Source organism: Dicentrarchus labrax, unplaced genomic scaffold, assembly GCF_905237075.1.
Source record: "Dicentrarchus labrax unplaced genomic scaffold, dlabrax2021, whole genome shotgun sequence".
In the NCBI taxonomy this organism is placed as follows: Eukaryota; Metazoa; Chordata; class Actinopteri; family Moronidae; genus Dicentrarchus; species Dicentrarchus labrax.
The window spans coordinates 4998546-5022296 of NW_026136711.1; the positions used below are offsets into that span (position 1 = coordinate 4998546).

The 23751-nt window shown below is 40.9% G+C and overlaps 1 protein-coding gene across 7 annotated transcripts in view; it reads right to left on the reverse strand.

The window, feature by feature from the left end:
• The window catches only part of fhit (fragile histidine triad diadenosine triphosphatase), a 432233-nt gene that overhangs the window by 292875 nt on the left and 115607 nt on the right, over positions 1–23751 (reverse strand). The window contains exon 3 of one of the 7 annotated variants that reach the window (XM_051415067.1): positions 14171–14310. The exons of the other annotated variants lie outside the window; for them this stretch is intronic. The gene's annotated coding sequence lies outside the window, so the exon portion shown is untranslated. The remainder of the gene's footprint in view (positions 1–14170; positions 14311–23751) is intronic. 7 annotated transcript variants of the gene reach the window in all.

The following is a 23751-nucleotide window of genomic DNA, read 5'->3' on the forward strand; positions in this document are numbered from 1 at the left end:
AAATAAACCCCACATCATTTCACCTGTCTGCCGTGTCAGGTAGCTGAGTGCCTTGTTAGGTAATAAGAGCTTGGCCATTGAAATGGGATTTAATCCCATCTGCACGTCTTCATCACAAATTTGATTTAGCTGAGCAGAAGGACAGCCCTCCTATCAGCAATTTCTTTATTTCTCCAGGAACGAAATAACAGATGAAGGAGCCTGGCAGGGTAGTCTGGGTAAAAAGAGAAACTCACAGAGATAGAGAGTAGCATAATGGTGCTTTTTAATTAAAGGACTACATCTACAACAACACCTTCGCCATGCAACTCGCCCATGTGTATCATATGCAATACAAATGGGACTCTGGGTGAAAAGAAAATCTTATTTAGATTCAATTTTCTGATGGGAGGTGGCTGAACAGTATATCTGTCAGGCACACTTATCAAGTCTTTAGGCCAGAATGAGTGTTACACAAAGAAAAGGGGATAGGCAGATAGCTGGGCACTAATAAAAGAAGTAAAGGGTAATGTGACCAAACACGTGCAGTGATTGGTGAGACTCTCTCCTGTCATGAGGATGGCATGGGCTGGTAGAGACTGACAGAAAACATTGCAGTGCTTTCTTATTTACACACACATAGTTTTAATGAACTGAAATAAGTTAGGCTTTAGGACATTTACACAGGTCTGTGCCTAGCCAATGCCAGTCATACCAATTTAATTGTAGGAGGAGAAGAAAAGATTAATTAGAATGCAGCCTATCTATGTTTATTAGGGGGAACTGCCCAAGTGGGACATTACCCATTAGCTAACATTAGCCACCACAAGCTACTTGTCCTATTAGACCAGGTAAAACCTCTAGTGACCACATTTACACTTACAGGATTTCTTTCACAGGCACAGATGTGCTGTATTTATCGCACAGTTGCAGTAGGCTAGAGTCACACTTGGCATGTCATTATATAAAATAACTACACGTAGAAAATCATAAATACATACAGAAATAGTCTGTTTCATCACCAAAATGTATTTTACTATTATTATTTTATTATTTATGTATTTATTTCTGCATTTATTTATTTATACTTATTTTTGTCCTTCCTATCTCACTTCAATAGATAATTACAATTACATTGTAACTTGATTGCTAATTTTAGGCTGTTGTTTCTTAGGTATGCTAATATTGATATCAAACTGGAAAAGAAGAAAATCATGCAATTAAAGATACCAACTAAGACGTGCTGAGGACAAACAGTTTCATTGACCAATGAAAATGCATCTACTTTAACTATAATTTAAAACATTTTGACATTGAAGAAAAGTAAGGAGCAACACTTCTGGGTTCGGGCTGTCTCTGCAGAGGAATTACTTCCATTTCTTTTCTGATTAGCAACGGTTGCTTGAAGCACAGAAACAAGGCCCCAAAGATGAGAGAACAAGTTGGATAACGTTCACCATTTTGCTGCCAATTTGGTCGCTGACCAGATACGCTTGTTGAAAATGTCTTCACACATATTGTACATAGATGCTTGGATCAACTTAAACTCAGCATGGGCATAGGCTTACATAGCATAAATACTGGAGACTGGTTTCTGTTAAAGTCTGGTACTTTAAAGGCTGGACAGATGTTAACAGGGTTGTGTCTCAAGGACACAGTGGAAGGAGGAGGAAGATTGGACATGTGTGGAAGTGAGTTTATGAACTGAACTAGCCTTTAAACATAGTCAGATATAATCTGTAGAGTTTACAAAGCAAACAAGAGACTTTTGATGTCCGAGTTGTGAGAATTGATTGCTTTACAAAATTTGCACATGTGCATAAACACCATAGTAACAGGGGCTAACACATGGACATAATGTTGGAATGGTTTGAGTTCTTTGACTGTTGCAGCAAGACCATCTCCACTCTGCAGGTCAGGCTATGTCAGTTTCCCTTGCCACTGGAGGAACAACTTGACAGTGCGCATGAAAGCAGTAAAAAGTCATTTTTATGAAATCATTTTAGGGGGCACCAGACAATTGAAAACTAAATTGGATTCTGCCTAACTAAAGAAAAGACGAAGTGATGAGAATGATAAAGCCTGACAGGAAGACAGTGACTTAATATAATACGCATAATCTACTTTAAAGATTATTCAAACATTGTCATAGTGCAGATGAGAAGGCTGTTTTGCTTTAATTCAGCTGGTTACTGTATATAAAAAGTGAGTCCCACCTTCACACACTGCTGCTCCAGTTGAGCTTGTCATTAGCCAACAGAGGCAGACTGTGCTAGTTCCAGGCAGCTATACCTCTGAATGTGTGGACCTGTATAAATATGATTTGTTTTGCCATGATAGATGTTAATATAGAGCACAGATGTAGAATTCAACTTATTGACTTATTCTGAGAATTGTAGCCATTCTGATTGTGGATCATTTTCACTGTGTTTAGAAATTCAGAAAGAGCAATTCTGGCAAAACAACTTATATCATTACAAGCAGTGTGAGTATGTTGAAGCTCCAAATTAACTTTAGTTTTATAAAATAATTTTCAAACACCTTTTATTAAATATAGTAGCTACCTGCATAGGGCCCCTGAACATACAACATGTTATTTCTGTCATTCACATCAAAACAATTACAAAAGTCAAAGTTTGATGAAGTCATATAATGTCGTATCGGGGATCATGGTTAGGATTCCGTCAGAGGTCTCCTCCTCTCCAAAACAAACAGACCTGTTGATTAAAACCACTAAAAACACAGTTCCACCTTAACAATCACTGCTTCTCCCACGCTGTTGGACAGACAAAGGACGTCCCAGAGGGGCTGCGAGCCGAGCTGCTGCTAACGTTAGCTCAGCTTGTTTCTCTGATAACTTAAGATCCAGACGTCTGATAACTAAAATCCTTCATCCGGTTCAAATCCAGAGTTAAAAAGCACCAAGATCTAAACAGTGGATGGTAAAAATGTGGCTTCTAACTGGATTAAAAGTCAATGTACCACAACGCTGATGCAGGCAGCACAAAGGGGATATGACACCATTGACAGGCGACCAGTGAAACGCAGCGTTACCTGAATAAAATGACAGATTTTTCTGAGTTTGAACATTGTTAAAATTATTTGGGATAATGGAAGTACACAACTCCACTACATAGAGAACATAGAGTTTATACACATTTTCATGCGGAAATGTTACATATAACTTTAATGCACACCCTACCAGGCCCATTTCCCTGAGAAGTTGTGTGAAAATTTTAAAAAGAGAGCTTGAGAGGTGTATAACGTGATTGTTGGATTGTCCCCACCACACACACAAACACTTCTCACCTTACTGATTCACTGATGATGAAATTTAAAGGAGACACGTTTTAAAGGGCAATAGAATCACATTCACTCGGAAGTGAATATCATGCTTTCAATGGTTAACAGCATTAAATCTTTGACTTTTTAAAATCTTTTCCATGGCTTTCTCTTGTAAAACAAATCTAATTCTCTTATTACTGCTCCGGTGGCCAAAAATGTCCTTAAATCATGGCATTACACTGGTGATCAAACTGCTGAAACAGTGGGGGAAAAAATAGGTTTAAGTAATGGAAGGCTTAAAAAAGCTGCAGTCCTGTGCATTTCTGTGGCTTTCCATAATGTTGTAGCATGGCAAATTGTGCAACTAATAATGCTACTGCAATTATTCCTCCATTAACTTGCCTTTGTGAGTTAATGGGATTTAAGTTGCTTTTTTCCCCTTTTAGTTATTGACCAATGGCTCTCTTAATCAATTCCAGGAAGAGTTTAGGTCTCATCTTACATTCTGGGTCATATTCTTGAGGAAAAAAAGTAAGCTAGAGCTGCATCAGCTCGACATGAGAGAAACATTAGATGTTTTGATGTTTTATACATCTGCTGTCCCTGTCTGCTGTCCCTCTGACATGAATTTTAGAATCACATATGCACAGTGCACATAAAAGCACATATCAAAATTGAATGATTCAGTGCATATCAAACAGGCTGGTGTCCTGGGTGGATAGACAATCACAGGCATACAGGCATGCTGACATTGATCTGTCTGATATAAGCTACATATTACACTCTACATCAAACAGAATTCAATAATATGGTTAGTTCAGTGTTAAACAGAAAGTATGAACTCTTGCCACACTGCCAACATGCCACTGTGTAACAGCTAGCTGTAAACAAGTACTCACATCCTACATTAAACCCATTAACGCAAGAGAAGCCAGCTTGCAAATCTAATCAGGGCAGCCCTCCCTCCCCAAGTCAGGGATGTTTGCGAGATCCCATTTGGTTATGTGCATGAATCATTATCACAATGTGCCTTGTCAGCACACCATCTCCGGGAAACAGGCATTAGCAGTGGAAATAAGAGTAGAGTGGACAAAAAGCATCAGAGACAGAAAGGACCCACTGACGAGCAGGGAGATTGGGAACCCCCCGACCAGAGGCTGCTAGCACTAGAGTAGACTGGACTTGGCTCCGATAAATAGACTGCAGATCCACGTCTGAGTTCATCCAACGCACAAAGCTGTCTACTTCCCGACAGCGCCATAGGGGGGAAAGGTGATGACAATTCTAAGGGCCCACAGCCCATTAGGCCCCACACACAGCCCTCAGTAGCCTCTATGACTAAATTATTATGCATAGACTTAACTAAAAGGCTATATATTCATACTAATGAATCCGAGCTAAAACAAAGCCACAAAGTCACGCAATATTTTAATTTTAATAATTTCAATGACCCCCTTGGCCCCTTCTTAAAAAATGGTTTGGTCCACGGTTCGTTCTTCCTCATGGGAATTAAGTGAGCGCGAGCGAACTCCAGCAGGGAGTGATGGAGATCAAATAAGATGATGGCCCCAAAAAAACACAAATCTGGACACCAGAAAAGACTTGAGAGGGAGGCCAGGAGTAGGAGCAGCAGAGCAAGGGCCCAGGACATCAAACATTTTGTCTCTAAGAATGGTGAGAGTAAAACTACAGAGGGCGGCTGAAACGATTACTTGTTCATTCATTTATTGTCTATAACCGCTGACCTTAGACGGGGCACAGGGGCTGGAGTCTACTTTAGCTGTCATCGGGTGAGACGTGGGCTACACTCCGGACAAGTCGCCAGTTCATTGTAGAGCAACGATTCCTAGTGTAGCTAACTGAAAGTTACTAATTTGGAGGCTATCTACAGCAGACTGTGTGTTTCACACATATTATCACTGTCAGACAGTGCTCCAGTAAGCACTGCACTGAATTGTATTATGACGCATTCAAGTTCTACTCAGTAATTATGAGCATTAGGCGAAGGTCAATTACGTTATCATGATGTGTTCAAATGTGGTCTTGTAAAATTTTGTTATTGGTGGGACGTTTGAATAGCCTAAATACAAAAAAAGTTAAATGTTCAAAGATTCAGTGCTTGATTGGTTAATAAATACAATAAAATACCCACTACCTATTTGTTGAGTGGTTAATTGAAAATGTATTTGCAATACAGGTGTAATAACGTGTTTTTAAGTAGCCTGTTATGGGTACTATAGCATGCAAATCAGAGAAATGTGAATAAGACAACTAACAATACATAATTTACATAATAATACTCAACAACAAAAACAAATTGGGTGTATTACACCAGGCACCGTCAAGAACACTGAAAAACAGAAAAACAAAGAAAAACATCATAATACACAGTTGTAAAAAAGTGGCAATGAAAAATCCTGGGGTAGAGGGGCCCACGCCGATATTCTTTCAGGGGGCCCAGAATTCCTAACAACTGCCCTGCTTCCCGATGAACTTAAGTAGGACTGTTTCTCAATGTAAATTAACACTAAGACAAAGTAAAAAACATGTCCAATTGAGATGAAGCTTCAAAATGCACAACTCTTAGCACTATAGCAGCACTATAGTACACATTTTCATCCCTACTTCAAATACTGCAGCTTGGTCAGTGCCCTGCCACTTCAAAAAATGCTATAGATATCATTTCTGCATGCACAGGGCTCTGTGGTCAACTTAGCAATATTAAATGTGCAACATCTGGTTGGATTTTGCTACTACTTGGTAAGTTATGTTACATACCTGACGTAACTCATACATTAATAAAACGTAACTTGCATGAAATACCTCAAAACCTCATACCTAAAATCTATTTCTCCCGATGCTGTGCATCAGTGTGTGAATGTGTATGTATATGTCTCTTCGATGGGCTTGTGTGAAAGGGCGAGTGTGGTATGTAGTCTAAAAGTGCTTTGACTAGAAAGGCGCTATACAAGTAGGTCCATTTACCATCCGTTTACATACTGGTCCTGAAGAAAATGTTAACTTTTGGTTTCACAAGGGCTGGACAGCCGCCTCCTAGTTTAAAGTCCTCCATTTGTTTGAGCCCTCCATCCACCCCAGGCTAAAAAAGGCTAAATATCTATGTAGCAGAAGAACCAGGGATAGCATCTTTGTTATTCCACACATTAATTCTCAGAAACTGCCACCTATAATACACTCCTGAACAAAATCTTAAGACCGGGAGAAAAATGACAAGTATTCACATTTCGTGTTGGTGGAACATAACAAGATTGTAAGTAGAGCTTCAAAATGCCAAAAGAAATAACAGGAGCAAGAGACAAAACAATAGCATAGCCAATTTATTGAAAATTGCTTTTAAACTCAAACAGGCTGTTCATCAGCTGATCAAAAGTTTAAGACCATAGCCCAAAAAACCCCCAAAACAGAACTAAAAGTGTTTTAAAAAGGACTCAGTAGTGAGTACCCCCACCATTGTTGTTGATCACTTAAAAAATTCGTTTAGACATGCTTGATGCGAGTGTTTCCAGGTGGATGGTGGGAACATTGCTCCATGTGGTGAAGATGGCTTCACGGAGGGCATCCACGGTCTGGAACTGACGTCCGTTTTTGTAAACTTCCCTTGCCATCCATCCCCAAACATTCTCAATGGGATTTAGATCAAGGGAACATGCAGGATGGTCCAAAAGAGTAACGTTATTCTCCTGGAAGAAGTCCTTTGTCAGGCGGGCATTGTGAACTGCAGCGTTGTCCTGTTGAAAGACCCAGTCATCACCACACAGACGAGGGCCCTCAGTCAAGAGGGATGCCCACTGCAACATCTCCACATAGCCAGCAGCAGTTTGACGTCCCTGCACAACCTGAAGCTCCATTGTTCCATTGAAGGAAAAAGCACCCCAGATCATGATGGAGCCTCCTGCACCGTGCCGCCTAGAAAACATCTCCAGTGGGTTCTCCTTGTCATGCCAGTAATGTTGGAAGCCATCAGGACCGTCAAGGTTAAATTTTTTCTCATCAGAGAATACAACTTTCTTTCACCTTTCAATGTCCCATGTTTGGTGCTCCCTTGCAAAGTGCAAACGGGCAAGTTTGTGGTGTGGGAGGAGACGTGGCCTTTGAAGACGTTTTTTGTTCTTTAAGCCCTTCTGTTGCAGATGCTGTCTGATGGTTATTGCGCTACAGTCAGCATCAGTAAGGGCCTTAATTTGGGACGAGGATCGGCTTGTGTCTTCACGGACAGCTCGTTGGATCCTCCGGCTCAGCACAGGTGAAATTTTGTTGGGTCTACCACCTGACCTTTTTGTCCCATAAACTTCAGGATCTTTTAAGAAATTTAAAATGACTGTCTTACTGCGTCCAACCTCAGCAGCGATGGCGCGTTGCGAGAGGCCTTGCTTGTGCAGCTCAACAATCCTGCCACGTTCAAAGACAGAAAGCCTTTTTGCCTTTGCCATCAGGTGGTCATGACAGTGTGAATGCCTGATAGAAAATGACATGAAAGCCAGATTTTGCACAGATTTGGACTTTTTAAGGCTATGGTCTTAAACTTTTGATCAGCTGATGAACAGCCTGTTTGAGTTTCAATGCAATTTTCAATAAAGCCCACTTCTTTCTAACTCCACACCCATGCGCCTCTGGAGCCACTGAAGGTTTTATAAAACTTTTATCACATATGCAGTAGTACTCCCCAAGACCTGTAAACACACTCTGATATGTAAAATCCGTGGAGTTCCCTTTTAACTCCAACACAAGACAATTTTTTATATCATAAGTTTTATCTCTAAGTTATATATCTCAATACCTCAGTTTACAGGAAACCCATGGAACAAAACACCCTCCTCCACCAAAACAGCAACCACCTAAACCACTTGAATCAAAACATACCTATGGGACAATTCTTATGACTCAGGAGAAACTGTTCAAAACTGGATGAATTCAAATGCAAGATGAGATGAAATCAAGATTCTATGAAAGAAATGATCAACCATCTATAATATACAAAGCCTACAACCATGCCTTAACATCTTTATTTTGAGTTGCTCAAGCCTAAAGTCATATTTGAAAAACCCAAAAGAATAAACTTCACAACTGAACCTGATCATTGTCACCAGAAACTCCTCGATATAATCAAAAAACACTGGCACATCCTAAGTGCAGAACCATCGCTGTGTGAGATCACTAAAAGTTCTTATTTTGATGAGCACCGGCAATCAGAGATAATCTTGTACAAACTTTTCAACCCACCAAACCTAATCATACTTGGCTTCATTTAAAAAGGAACTTGAAGGGCTCACCTGGGTCCAAATCCGACCTGCGTGTCATCCTCCCTCTCCCTGCTCCCCTTCCTGTCATATCAATTTAAGGGCAATAAAAGCCCCAAAGAATATATATATATATCATCATCATCATCATCGGCGGTCACTCGTTGTCGAGTATGACTGTCCTCCTTCTTGGTCCTTGTGGGTCTTCAGATGGGCGTAGAGGCCGATCCTGGACCCAGTTATTATCGTGCAGTGTGGGCAGGTGAAAGTGGTGGTGGTGGGTTTGAGCTGGGCCTGTTTGGTGGATGCTCTGTCCTTTCTGAGTCTGCGTTTGTGTTCTGCAGCATGGTGGAGCTCCTCATTATATAGTGCAATACCCTCACGGACAAGGTTTCTCCATGTCGCCCTATTTTTTGTCATGTCCTCCCAAATCTTAAGGTCTATATGTAACTTTTTGATGTTTGTTTTGATGTTGTCCTTTTACCTCTTCGTTTGGCCTCCTGGGGCATGTTTTCCTTCAGCAAGCTGGAAGTAGAGGACTTGTTTTGGAAGGCGAAAGTCAGGCTTACGGACAACGTGAACAGTCCATCTGAGCTGGTGTTGAGCGACGGTGGCAGTGATGGGGGGGATGCCAGCCTTCTCCAGGATGCTGGTGTTTGTGCATCTAACCTCCCAACTGATCCTGAGGATTTTGCGGAGGCATCTCTGGTGATATGCCTCTAGCGCCTTTAAGTGCCTACTGTATGTGGTCCAGGCCTCTGATCCATACAGTAGAGTGGGTAGCATTATGGCTTTGTAGACCAGGATTTTGGTCTTTGCCAGAAGGTCGCGGGTTCTCAAAACTATTTTCCTTAGCCTTGAAAAAGCCCCACTGGCACAGCTGAGGCGGTGGTGTATTTTGAAGATGGAGAACAGTGTTGGAGCAATGACACATCCTTGTTTGACTCCTGTGTCAACCCCAAAGGGTTCTGTTTCATCTCCACTGCCACTGAGGACTGTAGCTGACATATTGTCATGCAGCAGTCTCAGTACCAATATGTATTTTTCTGGGCATATTTTTCAGAACCAGCCAGAGGGCCTGACGGTTCACTGAGTCAAAGGCTTTGCTTATGTCTATGAAGGCCATGTATAGTGGTAGATTTTGTTCCCGGCATTTTTCTTACATATGACAGTTTCCATTGTTTTGGATACGGTAGTCCAGACAGGAGTTTTCAAGGCAGGTTATTTTTAGGGTACCTTTTCTAACCCCCTCCCCTACTGGGGTAAGCAGAGTGGATCCTAAATAGGGCTGCTCAGTCATGGGTGCAGCTGCCGAAAAGCTCTTTCTGCCTCAGTCCAAGAGCTTAGCGACCTTCTGACACCCACCACCTGTGTGCCAGGTTGTGGTTGGGAACTCCCAGACTACACTGTCCTGCCCCCGTCACCACTTCCTGGTCGCCACAGGACTTTTTGATCCGTGATGTAAAGTGGATGGGTTCCCTTTCCTGCGCGTGATATCTTTTAACGTGGGGAGACTGATGCGCCTGCAGCCACCACACGGTCCTTGACAGAAGGGGGCCTGGTTCCAATGGCATGGAAATTCATGACGACTGGAGACTACCCTCCTGTTGCATCCTTCATCCGCCTTCAGTGTCGTTGTGACATTGTCATCCTCCGCTACATCCGCCATTGAGGTCTTTGGATCGCGCTTTATCTGGAACCTCCCCCTCAAGCTTACCACCACGGGTGACCCTACCAGGAGCTTAAGCTCCAGACGGCATTGCTCTCAGGCTCATTGGAACACATAAGGTTCTCCACCACGGCAAGGTGGTGATCCAGGGAGAACAATGTATGTATATATATATATATACAGTATATTGTTACGAGTATAGTGTGTTTTGTCTCTGCTCTGTTCTGTGTCCTGTTCCAGGTACCGCTCTCCCCTCTGACTAGACAGGCACACCTGCAGTAGTTTTAGCAATCATGCCGATTGCTTTAAAACAAGGACGACAGAAGCAGACGAGGCCAGTGGGCCAAACCACCAGATAGCTGTGTGGTGCTGTACGTCGGCTGTGTGTGTGCGCACGTGTGCTATAATTTTTACTCACTCAGTGGAGGGAGAGCGATATTCATTATTTGTTGGACCAGTGGTTGGTTTGTTTAGTTCATGTTCTTTGTTAAAATGGTTGTCACTTCCTATTTTTAAGGAAGTCACTTTAAAGTAATTTTTTTTGGCCTTTTTATTGCCTTTATTTGATAGGGACAGCCAAAGATAGACAGGAAAGGGGGGTAGAGAGAGGGGATGACCTGCAGCAAAGGGCTACAGGTTGGATTCGAACTGTGGGCTGCTGCAGCAAGGACTCGGCCTCAGTACATGGGTTGCCAGCTCTACCAACTGAGTTAACCGGGCACCCAAGGAAGTCACTTTGTGTTAATATTGAACTCCTCTTTTATGATTAAAACGTTTAAATAAATTGTTAGTACAAATCATTCTGTTTTCTCTCTTTCTTTAACACCCGGTTAATTATACATTGTTGTGCCTCTTTTCCCCTGGATCTCACAACTGAGGTCGTAACAATATATATATATATATATAAAAAAGGGAACTTCAGAAGTGGAAAATGCAAGTGTAACAACACCTCTAATGTAAAAATGTTCACCCATACACATACAAGAGTTGATAAGTTGCAATACAACATCAGAAATCCACAGGCCTGATGTTCCTGTGGACAATCATGTGTTGGACAAACAAAGAGAGCACTCAAACAATAGATCTCAAAACAACAGCCATTCGCACAGGGAACATGCATCTCATGTTGCTTAATTGCATTCACATTTCCCTCACTTGCGTCTTTTCCTTCGGAAAGAAGGCACAAAGAAAATGTGTTTTTAGAGAACTGAGACGTCCTTTCCTTACTTTAACAGCTGTAGAGACTATTGACGTAGTTTGTGGCTGCACACATGAACTGTACTAATACAAATAAAGACACAAAGTTGTCAGTGCCAGAGCAGTAACCTGTTACCTGTTTAACAAACACGTGCACATGAATTAACGACCTGCGTTCGCAGATTGCAGTTAAAACTGCTGGCGAGGAGAATGTTTCCTCTGAACAGTTTTTATAATGTGTAAATATAGAATGTATATAATCTGTAACCTCAGATGGAACTATGAAATTGTATGAGATTTACTCTTCAGTTGCATATAAAAGACATGACTACCATTTTCCTCCATGCTCTGATGAAGGCCATCAGGCTGGACATGAATGAGTGCAGAAAGAGAGAGGAGAGAGGAGCTCAGTGCACCATGGGAAATCCCCTGATAGTCTAGGCCTATAGCAGCATAACTAAGATATGGTTCAGGACTCACCTGATCCAGCCCTAACTATAAGCTTTATCAAAGAGGAACGTCTTAAGCCTACTCTTGAATGTGGAGAGGTGGTCTGCCTCCCGAACCACAACTGGAAGCTGGTTCCACAGGAGAGGAGCTTGGTAACTGAAGGCTCTGGCTCCTGTTCTGCTTTTAGAGACTATAGGAACCACAAGTAGCCCAGCATTCAGAGAGCGTAGTGTTCTAGAGGGGTAATAGGGTACTATGAGCTCTTTGAGATATGAAGGGGCCTGACCATGAAGAGCTTTATAGGTGAGGAGGAGGATTTTAAATTCTATTCTAAATTTTACAGGGAGCCAGTGCAGAGAAGCTAGTACAGGAGAGATGTGATCTCTTTTTCTAGTTCCTGTCAGTACTCGTGCTGCAGCGTTCTGAATTAATTGGAGCGTTTTAATGGACTTATTGGGGCAACCTGATAATAAAGAGTTGCAGTAATCCAGCCTTGAAGTAAGAAATGCATGGATTAGTTTTTCTGCATCTGTCTGTGATAGGATGTGTCTAATTTTTGTAATATTACGTAAATGAAAGAAGGCAGTCCTGGAGGTCTGCTTTATGTTGGAGTTAAAAGACAAATCCTGATCAAAGATAACTCCAAGATTCCTGACAGTGGTGCTAGAGGCCAAGGTAATGCCATCTAGAGTAACTATATCTTTAGACAGTGAGTCTCTAAGGTTTTTGGGGCCAAGAACAAGAATTTCGTTTTTTTTCTGAGTTTAACATCAGAAAATTGCAGCTCATCCAGGATTTTATGTCCTTAAGACATTTTCATCGGGCTTGATTGATAGATATAACTGCGTATCATCTGCATAACAGTGAAAGTTAATGGAGTGATTCCTAATAATGTTGCCTAAAGGGAGCATATATAAAGTAAATAGTATTGGTCCAAGTACAGAACCTTGTGGAACTCCATGACTAACTGTAGTATTTATTGAAGATTCATCGTTAACATGTACAAACTGCGAACGATCTGATAAATATGACTTAAACCAGCTTAGTGCGGTTCCTTTATTCAACATTGGAACTTGTAAGTTATATTTGTTACACATCTAAATGATCTATATGTCCTACTCATGTGTTTACGCAACCAGCAGTAAGCAAGTTTTTATTACATGGACCCATTCAAATGCGGCGGCTTTATTTTCACAGTGTCTATAAAATCAGCTCACTGTTATGGTACTCTTGCCTGTAAGAAATCTCTCTCTCTGATGATGATGATGACGATGATGATGATCTCTCAGTGGATGTGTAGTGAGATTTTATTTTAAAAGGACATTAGTCACCTTTATCATCAGGGTGGTTCAAACTAAGTCTAGGACCAAAGCTTAAAACGGCTTTCCTCTAGAGACCAGTTCAACCAGTGAACTTCTACCATGCCTTCCATTTCACACAGATATATGAGTGTGTGTTTATGAACCCAGCCCACAGCAGGTCTGCTGGGTTGATTACCAAGTCAGTCTGACCTTTGCCTTGATGGAGACTTTGCAGAGGCACATTGCACTTTGTGTAATTTTTCTCTAACTTTATAGCGTTTGAGCTTGTTAAGCATTTGACATATGCCGATATGCAGGACATTGCCAAGTTCAACAACAACCGACGCTACATTTTCATCATAGCTTTGTTGGAAAGAGAGAAACCAACTTAAACCACCTGCTTTTGAGTGTCATTTCTGACTGGGCTCAGTATTCAATCATCAATCATTGTCATTTTTGAGCAGATCTGACCATCATTGTTATCAGTTATCATAACACTTTACGCAATGCTGCATTGTGAGGATACTAGACTCAACTCACAATTTGACACAGTTCACAATACTAGATTTATACTAGAGCAGAGTACACGTGGGGTGCTTATTTGATATGAAAATATTGCATGACGTCATCTGAGTTGTCCACACTGCCTTCACATGAGTGCCTCAGAAGTCAGTACTGCAGCGGTCTAAGACAAAATGAGCCACAGAAAACCATCTGGATGCACTTTTCTGACAACAAAAACAAAAGCAAAGTGTAATCATTACTCAGATACCACCAATAGAATATATATTGGTGGGATGTCTAAGTTTGAATGATGAATGTTTGAAAGTTTAAACTGTAGTTAAATATGTAGATATGACTACCAATAAATCCTTTCACTGTCCTCTTCTGTTGGGAGACACGCGCGCCTTGCACTAAAAATAGGCGACACCTTCATTTTCTAGTAAGAGGTAGACGCAGCTGAGACACGGCAACCTGACCACTTTAAGCCGTTAACATGGGCGCCAAAATAAAAATCAAGATGCACATACCACTCAGATGCGGATGGTGTGAAGAAACTGTAAGTACTATAAGCAGTGGCCGCCATCCGGCTCCAAACTCCAGACTCCTTGATCAAGGCACTGGCTGAGATCTGGAGTACGTGTTTTGATGGTGGAGGAAACCAAAGCACCTGGAGGACACCCACGCAAACACGGTGAGAACATGCAAACTCCATACAGAAAGACCCTGCCCCAGCCAGGATTAGAACCCAGGAGGCAATAGGCGACAGTGCTAACCACTCACCATGCTGCTGTTAATTAATTAATTAACAATTAACATTGAACTTGCTGAGAACAAGTATATGTCACTATAACAAAGGCCAACAGGACAAGAAAAAGCAAAACGACCTAATTTAATAAAAACAAAGATCACTAATATTGTAGGAAGTTTTATTATGCAGCTGTAGCTACTGGATGAGCCACACTGAAAAGTGAGAGTGGTGAAAAAGTAGAAGAAATTGCTGTAAAACAGTTACTTATTTCTGTGACTGGAATGTAATCATGAATTCAAAACCCCCAAATGTTAAATTGATGATCGCATGGGAGCCACAGACAGAAATTTAATGGTTTTTACTGCCAGCGTAAATCAAAGAGGTTTTAAAAAAGGATTCTGCCTTCTGTTCTATTGAACACCAGAGAGGAGGCATTAAAGTTTCCACCTGTATCTGTACACATGCTGATTGAAGGGTGAAGGTTGTGAAGGCTGAGGATTTAATGGGGATTCAGCTCCAACAGTGTATATGATTCCACTAGTAAGAGCAACTGAACAATTCCTAAAAGCCCTTAAAAGTCCAGGTACAAACCAAAATCAAAAGCTGCTATTGATTTCTTGTTAAAACATGGAATGCACCATGAGCCCTGTGAATCTAAAGGAAAATCACCTTAACAACAATACCTTTCTCACAGCAACCATTTTGACATTAAATTAGTGTGAACACAGGTGTTCCATTCAGGTCAAACAGAGTCAGGGTGCTGCTGCTGTGCATGTTTTGCTCACTGGAAAGGTTCTGCTACGAATAACAATCATTGGTATCATTGGTAAAACCTGAGTTTACCCTACCATTTCATGTCAAACTGGCTGCTGTGAACAAGCTCTATTTTGAATCTATTGTGAATTTTTCTTAGAAGATTTGATTTTATATATCATATTTGTACAATATATTATTATTATATTACAATAATAATTATATTATTATTATTATTATATTACAATATATATTATTTATTGTATGTATATCTTTCTTGTATAGTCAAGTATCTATTATACATATGCTATATATCATATCTTGTGTATATGTATGTGTGTACATATACACACATATGTACATAAACACATTTATATACATATAAATATATATTATGTATTTATATTACATTATGTATGTATGTACACCTTGCACAGGCTGAATATATGACACATATTTACAATATATCAATATTAATGTATAATATCTATGTGTATACATGTATATCTGTTCAGTCATCATATTATATATACATATTATTATTATTATCATTTTATTTTATTATTATTATATTATAATTATTAATATTATTATTATTATTATTATATACTGTTATTACCAATAACACTACCATCATATCATCAGTACTATTACCACCATCTTGCACCTACAACTTGTGGCAGCCCTTTCAGCAGCTCCAAGTGTGTAGTGATTTTTTTTACTTTTTGTTGTTGTTATTATGTTTGTTTTTGCTTTTTTATATACGCATTTGTGCCTTGTCACATCTGATCAACTTCTATCCTATAGATATGGATATTTATTTACCGAAACTCATTTAATCGAGAAACCAACTTCTCACGCTGAAGACAAAGTTCTGGGCCGGTGTGGTTCCCCATTTACCTGACGAGGTGAGGAGACCCTATCGTGGCAGCAGAGCTGGTGCAAAGCTAAAGGCCAAGCGACTGAGTCGAAGAAGTGGCAATATAAACCCTCAGTACCGTCGGTGATCATGGGAAATGTGAAGTCACTGCCGAATAAGATCGACGAACTGGCTGCGCTGGTGAAAAATGTTCAAATCTACAGGGAGAGCAGTTTGCTGTGCTTCACTGAAACGTGGCTAACGGCTAACGTCCCGCACGTTAACGTTGAGCTACCCAGCTTCAGCACAGTGAGGTCGGATAGAGACACTAATGTCTGTGTGAAGCGGAAAGGAGGCGGACTAGCTGTATACATGAACACAAGGTGGTGTAACCCTGGGCATGTGAACATCAATATTCCCATCTGCAACAGGGACGTAGAACTGCTTGCGGTAGGGTTGCGACCCTTCTACTTTCCCAGAGACTTTGGACACGCCATTGTTGTTATTGTTTACATCCCACCACATGCCGACGCAGTAGTCGCGTGACATCATCCACTCCACTGTAGCAAGACTGCAAACACAGCACCCCGAGGCTCTGGTGTTAATCTCTGGGGACTTTAATCACGTGACTCTGGACACAACACTACCTGCTTTCTTCCAGTATGTGGACTGTTACACCAGGGGAAATAAGACTATTGACCTACTGTATGCAAACGTTAAGGACGCATACAGTGCCATCCCTCTGCCTGTACTGGGAAAAGCTGATCACAACCTGATTCTGCTTCAGCCTCACTACAAACCAAGAGTGAGGAGACAACCCACAACAATGTGCTCATTCAGGAAGTGGTCTTTTGAAGCAGAGCAGGCTCTAAGAGACTGCTTTGGTAGTACGCACTGTGAGGACATCGAGGAGGCTGTTGACTGCACTACTGACTACATCAACTTCTGTATGGATGTTGTTGTTCCTGTAAGAACTGTGCGCTGCTATGCAAACAACAAGCCCTGGATTACAAGTCACGTTAAGGGCCCTCTTAACCAGAAGAAGAGGGCCTTTAAAGACGGAGATCAGCAGGAGCTTAGACACGTACAGAGGGAACTCAGATTCCAGCTCAGGGAAGCGTAGGATCAGAACTGGAGCAGAAACTGCAGAACAACAGCATGAAGGAGGTGTGGGATGGGATGAAGATCATCACCGGCTGCAGCTCAAAGCGGGGGGCCCACATGGAGGGAGATGCAGAGAGAGCAAACCTGATGAACCAGTTCTTCAGCAGGTTCACCACCCCATCCTGTTAACACCTCAGGTCACCATACCCCCTTCTGTTGCTGTCTCTCTCCCACTCTCGTTCCCCTCAGGAGCCACAGAGGAGCTGGTTGTCCCACCCACTCTTACGGCAGCCCAGGTGTGTGGAGAGCTGAGGAGGCTTCGTCTCAGCAAAGCCGCAGGTCCAGATGGAGTATCCCCTCGACTTCTGAAGGTCTGTGTGTTGGAGCTGGGACTCCCCCTACAGCACATCTTCGACCTGAGCTTGGAACAGGGGAGGGTCCCTAGACCATCCAGGACTTTGTCACATGGTGTGACTCCAACCACCTGCGCCTCAACACCACCAAGACCAAAGATATGGTGGTGGACCTCAGAAGGCCCAGGGCTCACCCGGAACCTGTGACCATCAACGGTGACCGTGTGGAGTTGGTACAGACTTACAAATACCTGGGAGTACACCTGGATGATAGGCTGGACTGGACCGCCAACACAGACGCCCTGTGCAGAAGAGGTCAGAGCCGATTATACTTCCTCAGAAGGCTGGCGTCCTTCAACATCTGCAAAAACTGCTGCAGGTGTTCTATCAGACTGTTGTGGCGAGTGCCCTCTTCTATGCAGTAGTGTGCTGGGGAGGCAGCATTAAGAAGGACGCTACCCGTCTGGACAAACTAGTGAGGAAGGCGAGCTCTGTGTTGGGCACAGAGCTGGACAGCCTGACATCTGTGGCAGAGCGACGGGTGCTGAACAGGCTCCTGTCAATCATGGACAATCCACTGCATCCACTGCACAGCACCATCTACAGGCAGAGGAGCAGCTTCAGCGACAGGCTGCTGTCACTGTCCTGCTCCATTGAAAGACTAAGGAGATCGTTCCTCCCCCATGCAATGAGGTTCTTCAACTCCACCCAGGGGAGAAAAACTGAAAAACTCTAAACTCCAATATGTCTGCCCTGTATCAAACTGTACAACCAGATGCAGTGCACCCTGCATTTTGTGTGACCACCTACTTGACACCTACTTGACACCTTAGGCCTTTCAAGCACTGGATTTGACCATACACCTTAGGACACTTACCCAATACTCGTTATTTTGCTATTTATTTTATTTTATTATTTTATTTTATTTTATTGGTTCTTTTGCATTTGGCCTTGTGTTGTTGTTGTTATTATTGTTATTATTATCAGTCTGTGGATACTGCTGGAAACTGTGAATTTCCCCTTGGGGATGAATAAAGTATCTATCTAATCTAATCTAATCTTTGCACCTCATCCACCTATTTATCTTTTTTATCTTTTCCACCTAAGTATTTTATTCTATTGTATTTTATTGTATTTAAATGTGCCTGGCTGCTATGACGACCCAATTTCTTCGGGATTAATAAAGTCTTCTATCTTTTCTTCTTCTATCGATCTAATCTAGTCTATCTATCTATCTATCTATCTATCTATCTATCTATCGTAAAATGAACACTAAAAGTACATTTTCATTACTCCTTATGAAAATAATATCAAAACCACCAAGACAAGTTCTTGTTGACAAAATGTTTAGCTTCCTTTACATCTCTCTTTGAATACACAATTACATACATTTGCCCTGGCGTTATGTGTAGGTTGTGGTTACTGCTCCATTACAACATGCCCAAAAAGTCAGTCACAAATTAACGATATAACAGCTATGACATAATGGACAAAAATCTGTAAAACCGTAAAATGTACTGGTTTTCAACCTTCACTAACAAATTATCCTGGGGTTCACCAGGATAAAACCATAAACAATGCATCAGACATCTGAATTTAACACTGATATGTCTGTATGCACAATCAATGTTTCAGTGTTATGAGTCATAGGCTATATCATGCTAAAGAGAAAATCTGTATATTCTAAAGAGATCCAGGAGGCTTACTCCTTCATAAAGTACCAGGCAACAAAAAAGCTGTATTCATAGTGTCCATGTTGAAAGCAAGCACCCATGGAAGTGTGCCAGGCTTTGAAGCCAATTTGACATAGTGGCCAAACCATGTAATGATATCATAAAAGCCAAAAAGAAAGCCAACAATACTTTTTCCAATAAGCTACATTGTGAAAGAAGCAACTGTAAAAAGGGCCATAAATAATTGTATCTCCATTCAAGTTAGCAGCGGGCTAAACTGTAAGCTTGTGGCTTGGACAGTGGAAGTCTCTGGCGCGCTTGCTCTGTGATAGGGATGGGCAATTGGACAAATCGGCCATTGCCAATTGTGTTTTTTGGCTGATTATTGTAATTTTATTTTGTTGATTTAATGGCCTGTCTCCAAATAATGAGAGCTGCTGCTCAGATGCTCAGTGGCATAGTTATACGCACACTGATCCGAAGAACAAGTGAGCCAGAATATTAAAATTGTTGGGCTGACAGGTTTTAATATTTTAAGATATCATTCACCCTACTCTATGAAAACAAATCTATCTATGTTACAGTGACTAGTTCAGTGCCCGTAGGAAGTATGTATTGCTATAGAAAATGGGAGATTAAGTAGCTATTTCATGGATGGCCAAATGAGGTTGTGTTTGAAGGTGGGACGTCAGGGACATTTAGGTTTGTTGTGAAATGTGTAGATTGATAACTATTGTGTTTTCATATAATTTGTCTTTTAGCAAGGACACTGTAGGGAGATGGACCCCATTCCACTAATGTGAAAGTACCACACCTCATGGTCAGCGCATATAAATTCTGAAAGAAGAAAGTGAACTACATCTGAAATGGGATGAAACCTGGCAGCATAAACAGACTAACTTGTAGCATAGCCTAGTAAATGAGCTGGGCAGGACATATTATTTAGCCCTGTAATATAGGCTAGCATACATGAGAGAGAGAGAGACAGAGAGAGAGAGAGAGAGAGAGAGAGAGAGAGAGCAATGGCAGTAAGGGTTTCCACATCAAAAAATTGTTTTGAAACTACCAAAATAGTGTGAACGGATAAGCCGACGGTGCGGAGCGAGGGCGTGTCAGTCAGACAGTCTGATAACTGCACAGGTCTCTCACTCAACTTAATAAAGAGAAATGTCCCACAAAGCAACGTTACAGGACCAAACAACAGTCACATAGTAACTGTAACTGTCTTTGGCAACTTACATGAGGAAAAAAAATACCACAGCTGTACGTGGAGAAGCGTCTGTCCTCCTGTCTGTCCTCCCACCTGTTCTACCGACTCTTCCGTTACATTTCTGCCCGAAAAACAGCGTCTGTCACCTGCGAAAAACTGTATAGTAGAGTGTATGCGATCAAAAATCACTGCGACCGCCAGCCCTCCGGACCGAGACATCAGTTTACTTTCCACCGAAAAACATTCTCCGTCTTGCGAGTGAGGGAGTCAGACAGCGTCCAGTTTACTGCTGGTGATTATGTAGAATTATGTCATTTAGAGTGAAAAACGTAACTTCGTCACTTTCCAGGATGTTTGGTGGGTCAGGATCTCAATCACTACACATTAGGGCTCTGCAGTGATTGGCTCTGGTGTGCACGTGACTATGGTGGCTATGGTAATGCTAGCAGAATTCTAAATAATTTATGAAATAATTTATTAACTGTATCTTTGTAGTCCAAACAAAGCCGACGTTGCACACCCTTAAACCACACAGCAGCCATGTTGAAACTCTCAGGTCAGTCTGATCCTGATCTGCAGAGATATTTGAGCCCACACACACACACACACACACACACACACACACACAGACAGACAGACAGACAGAGATTCCTTGCTTTATAGATAGATAGATTATCGTTTCAAATATGGATAAAAAATGTAGAAGTGATAAAAAAGTTTATTTTGCATTTCTGTCTGCACACTGAAACATGATCACACATTCAATGATAGAAATTAGGAATGGCACATTTTCTCAGTGTTAAACAACAATAAATGAAACAGGATGTATTGCTAAAGTAAGAGGAGAAATACATATTTGCTCAAAAAAATGTCATATAATAGTCTTTAGGTGCTTTATTTCAGAAGCTGATGTAACTTGAATGCAAGCCAAAAAAAAAAGGGCATGAAAAGCAGGGAAAGTGCACAGCTCACAGTTTCTAACAGGCATGGGCTCTCAGGGCTCCCTGGTGGACTGAAGATTGGTGCTCAGGAGGATGAGGGGGTTAGTGATGGACATGTGGGAAGACTATGGATCCAGCTGCGCTCTCTGTAAGCTAAAGCCTCACTTCAAAGTCCATCTCCCCAACCAGCGGCCTTGGACATTCCTTGTTGAAATGCAAAGATCTTAAAGAAAAAACCAAGGGAATCAACTACAGATCAATCTGGCTAAGCCGTGCCATGGACGAATACCGATGATGTTCATTAAGACAGCAAATGCTCCTCGAGGTCACTTGAATCTCAACTAAGGAAGTGAACAGTGTGCCTTTAGATAGTATCTGAGAAATGTGAAAAAATTAACAATAGGTCTCTAATGCATTCCCACCTCCTGGTGATCCTGGGAGAAGGCGAATGTTCAAAGCCCCACTGAACCTCCAAACCAGCCCTCTGAGGGTAATCAAACTACATGCCATCTGGACACCAAGGCCCATTATGGAACTGACAATTAGAGGAGAAAGGAAATGAAATGAGCCTGAGCTGTTTCACAGGATACAAGACAAACAATGCTCTGCTGGCTTGGGACTACAGCTTGTAACATGTCCCTGTTTGTTTATGACATTCACCTTAAATGGATTTTAGATTTTTTTTATAGCTGCTGGGCTCGCAGTATAAAGCTGACAATCACTAACAGCATCCATAAATAGTTTATAGCACAACATCAGCATAAATTAGGCTTGTTATCACCCCCTGCACTGCGTTGTATGCCTATCTTTACTGTCCCTTAGTCCTAACATGAATAATAGGGCTTGTTCAATTCCTACTAAGCTTGAGTCATATATTTATGGCTCAAATTAAAGCTACTGACTAATGCAGACCAAAAGAGGGACCCTCTTGAAAATGGTTTGCTCTTGTATCTCATTAAATCTGCATCAACAAGCCTTGTGAATATCAATATATATGTCAGGATTCAAGGGCACAGTAGCCTGTATTAGGAAGGTAACACAAGGTCTGTCAGGCCTCATTGTGGCGTCCTCATGGGGAAAGTGGCGTTGTTTTATTGAAGGTGACAGTTACATCTTGCTGAGTTGTGTTTTTTGTGAAATTTACCAATGTGATACAGAGTGATACAGAGATTTTTAAATCACAAATCCAAATAAAAATCAATAATGATGAAAAGAAAATCATTGAAAAATCAGCAATTTGATTTAATCTTCTATGAGATCATGTGTTCGAACATTTCAACAATTGTAACTATTTGCTACATGTTGGAATATTTAGTTTTTGGTGCATTTTTCTGTGACACATGCTGCGCTTGTTGAGACAATCAACAATCGTATGTTTAGATGTATTAATATAGTGAGATTTACCCTGCTGGGGATTGCTGGAGGGTTTTCAAGGCCTATATAAAATACAGAAATAATTACAATTAAATGCTTAAATAAATCAATACTGTATAATATATAATTTAATAAATAAAAAGTTGAAATGAATGGACAAGTAATTATGTATTTTAATGCCTAATTGTCACTATAAATGAATCACATATTAAATGAAACACTGAATATACAAATGTTTAATTTGTGTATTTATTTATTTATTTATTCAGCTATATATTTACACATTTTCTATTTGTGTATTAATGTGTGTATTAAATCATTTATTTAGTTATTCATTTATTTACACATTTATATATCTATTTATACTTTCATTTTATTTATATACACTTTCTTTTATGCCCCTCCCTCCAGCTTGTGACAGCCTGTCAAATATATAATATATAATATATATATATAGAATCCAGTGCACAAGAATCTTCTTTTTCTAGTTTAAGTTTAAATCCCCCCTTCATTTGGCATTCAAATAAAAACACAATGCTATTTAAAAAAATATATTTTGTGTGGCGCAAAGTAACGGTAAACGTCAACCGGTTGATAAGAAGAGAGCAGGTTTCGGGCCTTTATTTGTTTGGCTACGAACATGAAATTATATAAAATGTATACAAATTACTGTTGGCATTTTTTGGAAAGTATGATGTTAATAATGGAAACATTTTCCGAATAATGTGCTTTCCTGTAGTACTTGAACATTGAAGTGGCCTATGAAATGACAATACCAGCAGTGGCCCCAAGACAATTTGTACAATTTGGTCTTTGATGTCTTGGGAATGACAACAGGGTGATATTCATATGCAATTTTACTAGAATTTCAAGAAGCCACTATCTTGTCTTTATGTGGTTTGAGAAAGCAGCATTTGATATGAATAAAACTGCTCAGTATTTTTGAGAAAACAGAGCAGGTCAAGGCAGAGACAGACTGTCTTCAGATGGTGTAGGCCAACACTTGTTGTCCAATGTTCATTTAATGGCCCAGCCAGTCTCTTGCCTCTTAAGTCTTTCCAGGCGGCGTTTGTACTATTACACTGCTCTGCAC